The sequence below is a fragment of the Macaca nemestrina genome, chromosome 8 (assembly GCF_043159975.1).
Source record: "Macaca nemestrina isolate mMacNem1 chromosome 8, mMacNem.hap1, whole genome shotgun sequence".
In the NCBI taxonomy this organism is placed as follows: domain Eukaryota; kingdom Metazoa; phylum Chordata; class Mammalia; order Primates; family Cercopithecidae; genus Macaca; species Macaca nemestrina.
In genome coordinates, this window is record NC_092132.1 from 64181028 (window position 1) to 64191235 (window position 10208).

Below are 10208 nucleotides of genomic sequence, written 5' to 3' on the forward strand. Positions count from 1 at the left end.
CCTTTCGAGGATGGAAGATAAGAAAATTGTGATTGCAGTCATGCTTAATTCCATAGAACTGAGAGGTACAGCCAGGCAGAGAACCCAAAGAAGAAAGAAGTTAAGCTTTTCAAAAAAGTGGGGGCTAAGTTCCATATGGCTCGCCTGGTGAGGACCAGATGGCCGGGGCCGTGTGCTGGAAGAGCTGACGCCGGTCAGCAGGCAGCTAGAGAGTCTGCCTGCTGGAGCCTTGCATGAGTAAAGGGTTTCAATCAGTTAGGACAAGGAAAAGTGATGATTTTTATGTTTTTGATTCCTTGATTTATGCATTTCTAGGAGTGAAATAAAGTGGTATGAGGACAGATGTGAAAAAAAGGTAGAATAGTCTCTTGATAGGCCTACTGGTGCCAGAAGCCTAAGAGAACAGCTCTGGTTGCTAAACTAGAATTCCAACATCTCCACAATAAAAACTAATGTTTGTGTCGTGATTTCTATGCCAGATTTTTTAAATGTCACCATCTTATTAGGTAGGTCCTAATTTTGTCCTTATTTTGTAAATGAAGAAATAAGGCCCAAAGACACAGGTTTGGTAATATTGTCCTAAGATTAGTCATGGAGCCATTTCTGATTTCAGAATTCAAGAGTTCACTCTTAGCGCTTCCTTTAGACCACCTGTCTGGAAGACGTGTACTTATTTAAAAGCAAGTCTTCCTTCTCCATCATACACAGAGAGGGAAGGAGGGAGTCATTCATTTACTCAACAAGTATTTACTGAACATCTGCAATGTGCCAGGACCCATCGCCTAGGCCATGCGGATGTTTAAGGTGTAAGGATCGAGAATGATGTACAACCTAGTGATTCTCAATTTTTAAAAATCTTTCTCCCTCTAGAGAATTCACTTTCACACTCTTTGTAAGTTACTCTTCTAGAAAGAATAGTGCTAATCATATTGCCCTCTCTGTAATTTTCCACTGTGCCCTTGCCTCCTGTTCCTCATGTACACATACCTCCTGCTCCCACCAAACTGGATCATAGCTATTCAGAGGCTGAAACGGGAGGATGGCTTAAGCCCAGGAGTTAGTTCAAGGCTGCAGTGAGCCATGATCCTGTCACTGCACTCCAGCCTGGGCTACCAAGGGAGACCTTGTCTCAAAACAAAACAAAACAAAACAAAACAAAAAAACCTGTTCTCCCCCGTATGCCCAACACTTGCCATCTTTGACTTCCTTGATGATACTCTTCTTTCTACTGTCTCACCTCAAAATCCTTCTTGTCCAACTTAAATGCAAACTTCCGCCACAAAACCGTCTCTGGATTTTGTCCATACGCCACAGCTGAAAACACTCTCCCTGCCCTCCCTTGAGACTTCTAGGATGCTTTGTCCTTGCCTCTCATGACATCTTGTACATTTTGACAGTGTTGTGATTATTTTGTATAGTCTTATTGACCCTTCTTGGTTGGGAGCATTTTAAAAGAGCGTTTTTAAACTTACCCATCTCTGTGTACTCCAAGATCTAGCAATGTATTGAATAGATGGTTGAATAATAAATTTCCTCAAACACAATTTTCCATATATTAAAGACAACTCTGTGATTCAAAGCTAAATCATGCCATATTTTTAGAATGTCTTTATCCAGGAACATCACAGATGGGTAACTTTCCTCAAGAACATTATGAAAGACAGTCCCTACGGGCAGGTACCACAAATAAGGACACTTTTTTGTTTATTTAGTAAAATTTACCTATGTTTTCCAGAATTGCTGTGTTTTTTGTTTGTTTGTTTGTTTATCTAAGCCCTATACCTATAGCTGACACTTTTCCAACCTCTTAACCCCCATTATCCCCTTCTTGTTCTGGCCCTTATCACCTCTGTCCTGGACTCTTGCGAGAGATTCCCAAGTGACATCTCTGACTTCTAACTCTCTCTCTCTCTACTGTAAACCACCTACAGACTCCAAAGTGGTCTTTCTAAAATATGCTCCAAAGTGGCAATAGACCAGAGTGGTTAAGAGGCTGGGCTTTGCAATCACCATTTCCCAGGTTTTCGTCTCTGTTTGGCCACTTACTGGCTCTGTGGCCTTGGACAAATTACTTAACTTTTCCAATCCTCAATTTCTTCTTCCATATTACTCAATAAAATTACTCCTCTGTCTCATAGTAATACAGTTTGGCTCTGTGTCCCGAACCAAATTTCATCTCGCATTGTAATCGCCAGGTGTTGAGGGAGGAACACGGTTGTACCATGGGGATGGCTTCCCCCATGCTGTTCTCATGAAAGTGAAGGACTTCTCACGAGAGCTGATGGATTTAAGTATGGCACTTCCTGGCTCGTTCTCTCTCTCTCTCTCTCTCTCTCCTGCCACCATGAAAAGATGTGCCTTGCTTCCCCTTCGCCTTCCACCATAATTGTAAGTTTCCTGAGTCCTCCCCAGTCATGCAGAACTATCCATTAAACCTCTTTCCTTTATAAATTACCCAGTCACGGGCAGTTTGTTATAGCAGTGTGAAAACAGACTAATACCCATAGTGTTGTTGTGAAAACTTTTCATGTGAAATGCTTAAGTAACATGCCTAGCATAAGTCTCAGGTACTGAATAGGGCTATCATTTTAGTGTCATTCTTTTGCTAAAAACAAAAACACACTATAAATAGTTTTTAATAGGTTTCCATTTAAAATATTCATTTCTTAGCTTGAAATATAAAATATGAAGCTCTTGATAATCTAGCATCATTCTATCTTTTCATCATGATTTCCTACTCATTCCTTCGTGTAAGTCACGAAGGATTTTTCAGCCACGAAGGATTTATCAATTTTCCCACCTCATGTTCACACCTATGAATATGTTGGTCACTCTTACTGGGATTCTCCAGAAGTCCATCTGTTAAACTCCTACTATCATACACAACTTAAATATAAACTCCTTGGTGAAGCCTTCCTGGTTACCTCAGACAAAATTAATTCTCCCATTTTGTTCCCAAAGCCATGTTGTTCTTAATTCTACTAAAGTAGGTTTCTTACAGCATTGTCATTGTTTGTTTATTAGTTCCTCTCAGTAAGCTGTAAAATCCTTTTAAGAATGTGTTTTACTGGTTTCTGGGTAGCTAATACGTACTAGAATTGAGTGGCACAGACACCCATAAATATCTGTAAAATAAGTGAATAAATGTATAAATGAATAAATTCATGAACCAAGTAACTCATTCTTTGTGGATGAAAGATATAAAGTCAGGTAACATGTATTGGCCTGAGCATTTCACTTATAATATGAAATGACAAAACACACACACACACACACACACACACCCACACACACAAAGAAAAATCAAAGAAACAATTTAATATCAGACAATGGTTTTGGAAAACAGTATTCCCTGCACGCCTATTTTAGCCTAATCTTCTAAAGCCTTTCTTCACATCTGCAATAACTCCTGGGCAGTCAAAGTTCATAATGGTGACCTGGAGTGACCACAAGTCAAAAACCATTTTCTGGTTACTTTTCAATTGACAGGACATTCCATTTATTACGATAATTCAATTCCTGGTCCATCAGGGCTTACTATAATAAGAAAGGCAGTCAGAATTATACTTCTGGGATTCATGAAAGCAAATAATCCTAGACAAAGAAAAACCTTTATGCTCAAAGGTTTACTCTGTGGCATTATATACAATAGCCGAAAAATTACAAACAAGCTAAATGCCTAAAATATAATCATGTTAAGTGCACGATGGTACATTTACTCGGAGGAATTCTGCTTTTTAGAATTATGTTCTTAATGTGCATATAGTATAAGGGGAAAATTAAATGTGTTAAATTTAAAATCAGGGTATATAGCTGCAAATAGACAATTATTACAACAATGTAATACAAACAATTATAGAAAAATGCTGAAAAAACACATCAAATATTAATATTGTTTGGGTAGTGAAGCCATGATTTTTTTTCTTTTTGGTAATTCCTAAGTATTCCTTAATGGAATCTAGTATTATTTTTACAAAATATTAACTAATTGTTTTATTTTATTGATTGATTTAGAGACAGAGTCTTGCTCTGTCGCCCAGTCTGGAGTGAAATGCTGTTATCTTCGCTCACTGCAACATCCGCCTCCTGGGCTCAAGCAATTCTTGGGCCTCAGCCTCCCGAGCAGCTAGGATTACAGGCACGTGCCACCATTGTATTTTTAGTAGAGACAGGTTTCTCCATGTTGGCTAGGCTGGTCTCAAACTCTTGGCGGCAAGTGATCCACCCAATTCAGCCTCCCAAAGTGTTCGGATGATAGGCGAGAGCCACCAAGCTTGACCTAATTATTTAATTTAAAAGACTATTTTGATGGACCAAACCTGCCCACTCAAACCACTGGGCTAATTTAGTCCAATGTATGTTAGAAGCTTCTGTGAGTAAGCCATCCTAAAAAGTCACTGTTAGATATTTGCTAAGCTCTTATCTCAGTTCAACAAGCTTCAGTGGAGCACCTATTGTGTGAGGTTTTTGTATTAGGTGTTGAGGTGAGAGAGAGAGAAGATGCAAAGAGAATAAGCAGCATCTCATGGAAGGGACTTCAGCCTCGACTTACATGGCTGCACATACCCTACTCGGTCCACTCGTGTGCAGCCTGTCTGTGTCAGATGCTCTAACAGAGATGAGAATAAAGGGCCACACAGGATTAAACTCCACTTGATAGCATGGGAAGCTGACATTTGAGTTGGGAGTTAAAGATTTTGAAGTGTAAAAATGTGAGGGAGAAACTCCAGAAAGATGAAGAAAGTCATTAAAATGCGCACAGAGTAATGAGTTGTCTGCTGTGATGGGAACATTCGGTATGAGGTGGGGAAAGGCTTGGAAGGAGGCAAGTATAATTGCAGTAATGCATTTGTTGGCAGTGACATAAAAAACCTAAATAAACTTGTTCCTCTTCCAAGTTTTAAATATTATATACTTAATTTATTCTGGAATACTCATATCCATAACTTGATTTCCCATAATTTAGTCTCTTTTTTCAGTTCTAGATTTGCATAATTATAGTTACAATTATAACAACATCAAATCTTTTTCCAGGATTTACCTGTGCCAGACACTCTGCTAAGTGTGTTCTGTACATTGTCTGAGATGAGCCTCATGAAAACGATAGGAGTTAGGTCCTTATCCCCGTACTACAGATGAATAAACTGAGTCACAGAAATGTTAAATATTTTTTCCAAAATCACACAGGTGGTAAATAGGAATGAAAAGATGTAAAGGCCAAAACTAATCACATAGCATTGAATTAAAATTAATTCTCAGGGCTTGAGTCCACCGAACTGGGTAGTGCCCTACCAATGTAGTTCCATAGGAAAGTCGCTAGATGGCAGAACCAGCCTAGCTTGCATAGAGTTGGGACTGGGCGCGGTCAAATCTTGGACGCCAAGAGGTTTAGCAACGGTGACAAATAGCTGCCTTCCTTCAAACATAGCAGATTGAAATAGGAATAATAATGATTAAGCTGGCCGGGCGCGGTGGCTCAAGCCTGTAATCCCAGCACTTTGGGAGGCCGAGACGGGCGGATCACAAGGTCAGGAGATCGAGACCATCCTGGCTAACACGGCGAAACCCCGTCTCTACTAAAAACACAAAAAATTAGCCGGGCGAGGTGGCGGCGCCTGTGGTCCCAGCTACTCGGGAGGCTGAGGCAGGAGAATGGCGGGAACCCGGGAGGCGGAGCTTGCAGTGAGCTGAGATCTGGCCACTGCACTCCAGCCTGGGCGACAGAGCGAGACTCCGTCTCAAAAAAAAAAAATAATAATAATGATTAAGCTTTAAAGGGACCTTTTTTTATTTTTTCAAGTCAAGAATCAAAAACAGCTAATCAAAATAATTTCCCACATATTTAAAATGTATCATCGACAAAATAAAACTAAAGAGAATATATGCCTTTTCATTCCTTCCTTCACCGAGATGGGAGGGTGGACGGCTGTAATCCTGGCCTTTTAAATTGTAGATATCTCTGGTTTCAAATGGCCATACATCTGTCTGCTACAGTGGTAAATCTAGAGTGGTAGACCTTGTTTTATTTACTACCTACCAGGGTAAGAGTCCTACTTACACTAGTAAAGGTCTGGTAATTGCCTACTTGGATTGACTTATACATTTCCCTTCATTCTGTTAAATTTTCAACTATTGAACTTAGGTTGAATAGGCACAAATCTTAAGTACAAATATTTATCATGTAGAAACAGTCCAAAAAATACATATATGAGGCAGGACCTAATTTTATCCTCTGTCATCTGTAATTTAGTTCTTCAGATGGGTTGATGCCAAAATTCAAACAAACTTTGCTCTAAGACCTAAAATAATCATTTCTGTTAATAGCACTGACAAAATTCACCTAACTTATAGGTATGAATCGATCACAGGGGCACTCCAACAATTCTTGGTTTAAAACACAGGCTCTACCCAAAGTCACAATACGTGGGGATCTCTGTGTAATTGAGGGCTTCATGATGGGAGCACTCTAAATATGTAACGGATGCATCAGGCTGAGTCACAGCAAGTTCAGGTCACAATTTACTCACACAAACCATGGGAATCCTTGACTAGACATTTCCTGTTTCTTAGAGGGCATATAACCCCGTGCCCCTCACTTGCCTCATGTGCTCCTTGCCCATCCCCCAGCCCTATTTAAAAGGGAAAAAAGTCCTAGCCAGAAAACTTGTCATTAAAGAACACAAAGAAGAATTTGTAGTTCCAAAATGTGAAATAAGAAGAACCATTCAGACGTATGTGGAATGAAACAGAAAGTATGTCACCCATTGTGATTTTGCTAGAACATGCCCCAGAGGCTATTCCTTTAAAGGGGAGCAAAAAGCCTCTCTTCTTCCTCCATCTTCCTCTGTTCTTCAAAAGGAAGAAGTGCTAATATCTTTGAATTGGATCCCAGAGTATTTATAGGCGATATATGTATTTATATGTGTGTACATTTACATATATAATCAGCTTTCTTGAGATATACTTAATATAACATAAAATCCACCAGTTTTATTTTGAATTTTTGATGAGCCTGGCCAAATGTATACTGTTGTGTATCCACCACTTTTATCATGAACATTTCTCATGACTTCCAAAATTGCACATTCCTTTGTGCAAACAATCTTCTAACTCTTTCCCCTCTCCCAGCTCCTGACAATAAATACTCTGCTTTCTGTCACTCTAGTTTTTCTTTTTCTGTAATGTCTTATAAATGAAATTACACTGTGAGTAGTCTTTTTTACCTGGCTTCCTTCATTCAATATAATGCTTTTTAAGATTCAGCCACGATACTGTATATTTCGATGGAGTTTTTAATTGCTGAGTAATAGTCCATTGTGTGAATATACTACAATTTGCTTATCCCTTCACCAGCACTAAACGTTTTTTTATTTTAGTTTTTAGCTATTATGAATAAAGCTACAAGGAACATTCACATACAGGTCTGTGTGAACACATGTTTTCATTTATCTTGGGTAAACTCCTAGGAGTGTGTGTGCTAGGTCACCTTGTAAGTATATGTTTAACTTCTTGAGAGCCTGCCCCATAGTTTTTATAGAGATACACTTACTGGGAGTGGTTCTTCTTTCTAAATCCCCATGTCTAGAATAATAAAAGACCCAGGAGCCCCACCATGTGGAATGTGCCTGAGCCAATGCCCCATCACTCTGCATTTCATAATTTGTATCATGTTGTTACCCAAAGAATAATAAGATTCCAAGATTTTGTCTGAGCCTGAGAAGAGAAAGCTGTCAGATGATGCCACGTCTCCCACACACATCTCAGGCCAGGGGCCTCTTCTTACACTGGTGCGTTTTGCCAGCAAACTTCCATTGTGATCTGAGGTGCCATCAATGCTGATAATAAAGCTGTCCTTGGCTATTCTTTGTCGGGGTTTCTCTGCCTATGCTTCTCCCTCTGGAATGCCAAAGTGCAAGAGATGCTGGTAGCAAGACAACATTCACATGACTGAATCTCCTCACCAAATGCTCTCCAATTATACCCCATCTACCTTACTGGCCAACACCTGTGTGTAGTGTTACTGGTAGTAGTATTCCCTTGCTAAATATTACATGCTAATGTTGTGCGTTATTCTGCAGTTCCAGAAGTCAGAATTTGGAATATCTCTGACTGAATTTGGAATTTGGAAGTCAGAATTTGTACTATCTACGACTGAGAAGAGAAATTATCAATAAAATAAACATAGGGGAAGTTTTTGCCTTGATTATATTTAGTATGTATTTATTGAGCATGTACTAGGTACTAAGAAGTATTGTAAACACTGGGTATGCAGCTGGGAACATGACAGACAGAGTCTTCTTTTTATGGATCTTATTTATTTATTTATTTATTTTTTGAGATGGAGTTTTACTCCTGTTGCCCAGGCTGGAGTGCAATGGCGTGATCTCAGCTCACTGCAACCTCTGCCTCCCAGGTTCAAGCGATTCTCTTGCCTCAGCCTCCAGAGTAGCTGGGATTACAGGCTGGTCTTGAACTCCTGACCTCAGGTGATCCACCCACCTGGGCCTCCCAAAGTGCTGGGATTACAGGTGTGAGCCACCACACCTGGCCAGATCTTACTTTTTAATAGGATGGGGATATATACCCAGTTCACCTATGAATGGGCAAACACGTGCACACACACGCATACATACACACAAACATACACACCCACAAGGAAAAATATTAATGCTGGGCAAAGAATGAAACTAAGATGATGGGTGAGCAGGAATTTGTGGAAGCCTCTTTGAAGAAGCTGGCCAAATAAAGACCTGGGGCTCATGCCATGGCTCATTGTAATCCCAGCACTTTGGGAGGCCGAGGCAGGAGGATTGCTTGAGCCCAGAAGTTTGAGACCATCCTGGACAACATAGCAAGACCTTGTGTCTACTAAAAATAAAAAAATAAAAGTATGCTGGCACATGCCTGAGCCCCAACTACTAGGGAGGCTGAGGAGGGAGGATCACTTGAGCCCAGGAGTTCGAGGCTGCAGTGAGCTGTGATCATATAACTGCACTTCAGCCTGGATGACAGAATGAGACCCTGTTGCAAGAAGAAAAAAAAAAAGATCTAGGAAAATGCATTCTGACGCCAAGGAAGCAGGGAAGCAGCAGGGTCAAAGGTGCTATGTTGAACTGACTCTGAAAAACAGAAAGGAAGCTGCTGAGACAGAGCTTGGGGCTGGAGAGTACTCACGAGGCAGAGCAGGTAAGATTTCCTTGGCCAGAGTCAGGCCTTCAGATTAACGGCCATATATTCTGTCTCCAAACCCAAGGATTACATTACCTTGCCATTGAGCAATGGAGGACCTTAGAAGAGAATTAAAGAGACTGAGAGAATTAAACAGACTGAGTGAGGCCGGGAGTGAATTAATGAAAGCCTAATAAATATTTTTATGTTCAGTGAACAAAATAAGGAAAGTGATCAAGATCACTTACCTTGCCTTCTAAAGATACCACCTTCCTCACTCCTCGTTTAGCAACACTGCAAAATTTTATCCAGCCACCTCTTCATATTTGTAAAGATCTTCTTTCAGGTGTATTTATATATCTATTTATTTGCTGTAGTGATGTAGTAGTTTATGAATTTTTGTTTGTTATGCCAAGTCTATGCTAATATGCAAATTAGTGATTATATTTTTGAAAAGTTGTCTCTCTGAGTAGAACACAATATCAATATGTGATATTTAAGCACTAAATCACGACATAAACAGCAAGGAGATCATTTCTTTCCATGAGATAGCAATAAGCACAACAAACCCAAAGGCAGAGAAGCAAGAGACGGGGGTGTAGTAGGCTGCTCAGGTTGGGCTGATTTCATTTTACAACTTGGAATTCCCAGCAATGTGCTCATATTTAATACAACATTATCATGGCTTATATGGGTTACATAGAAGTAATTCTGCAAATCCTAAAATACTACAGTAGGGTATTTTGTGGATAGAAAGTGCTTACTTTATGGAAATTCTTAGTAAAGAAGTGTTACAATCAATGAATGTCATTTTAAAGGAATTCAAAATGAAAAATAATTGAGTCTGTAAAATTTTAGGCATTCCTTATAAATCCTAAGTAATTATCATTATCATTATTATCATAGGAATTTACTATGAATTTACATGGTCAAGCAGTAAACAATGAGTGGATTGTGTATCTACTATCTCATTTAATCCTTTCACCAATCTTATGCGAGTGGCCTATTTTAACAAATATAGAAATTGAGGCTTAGGCATA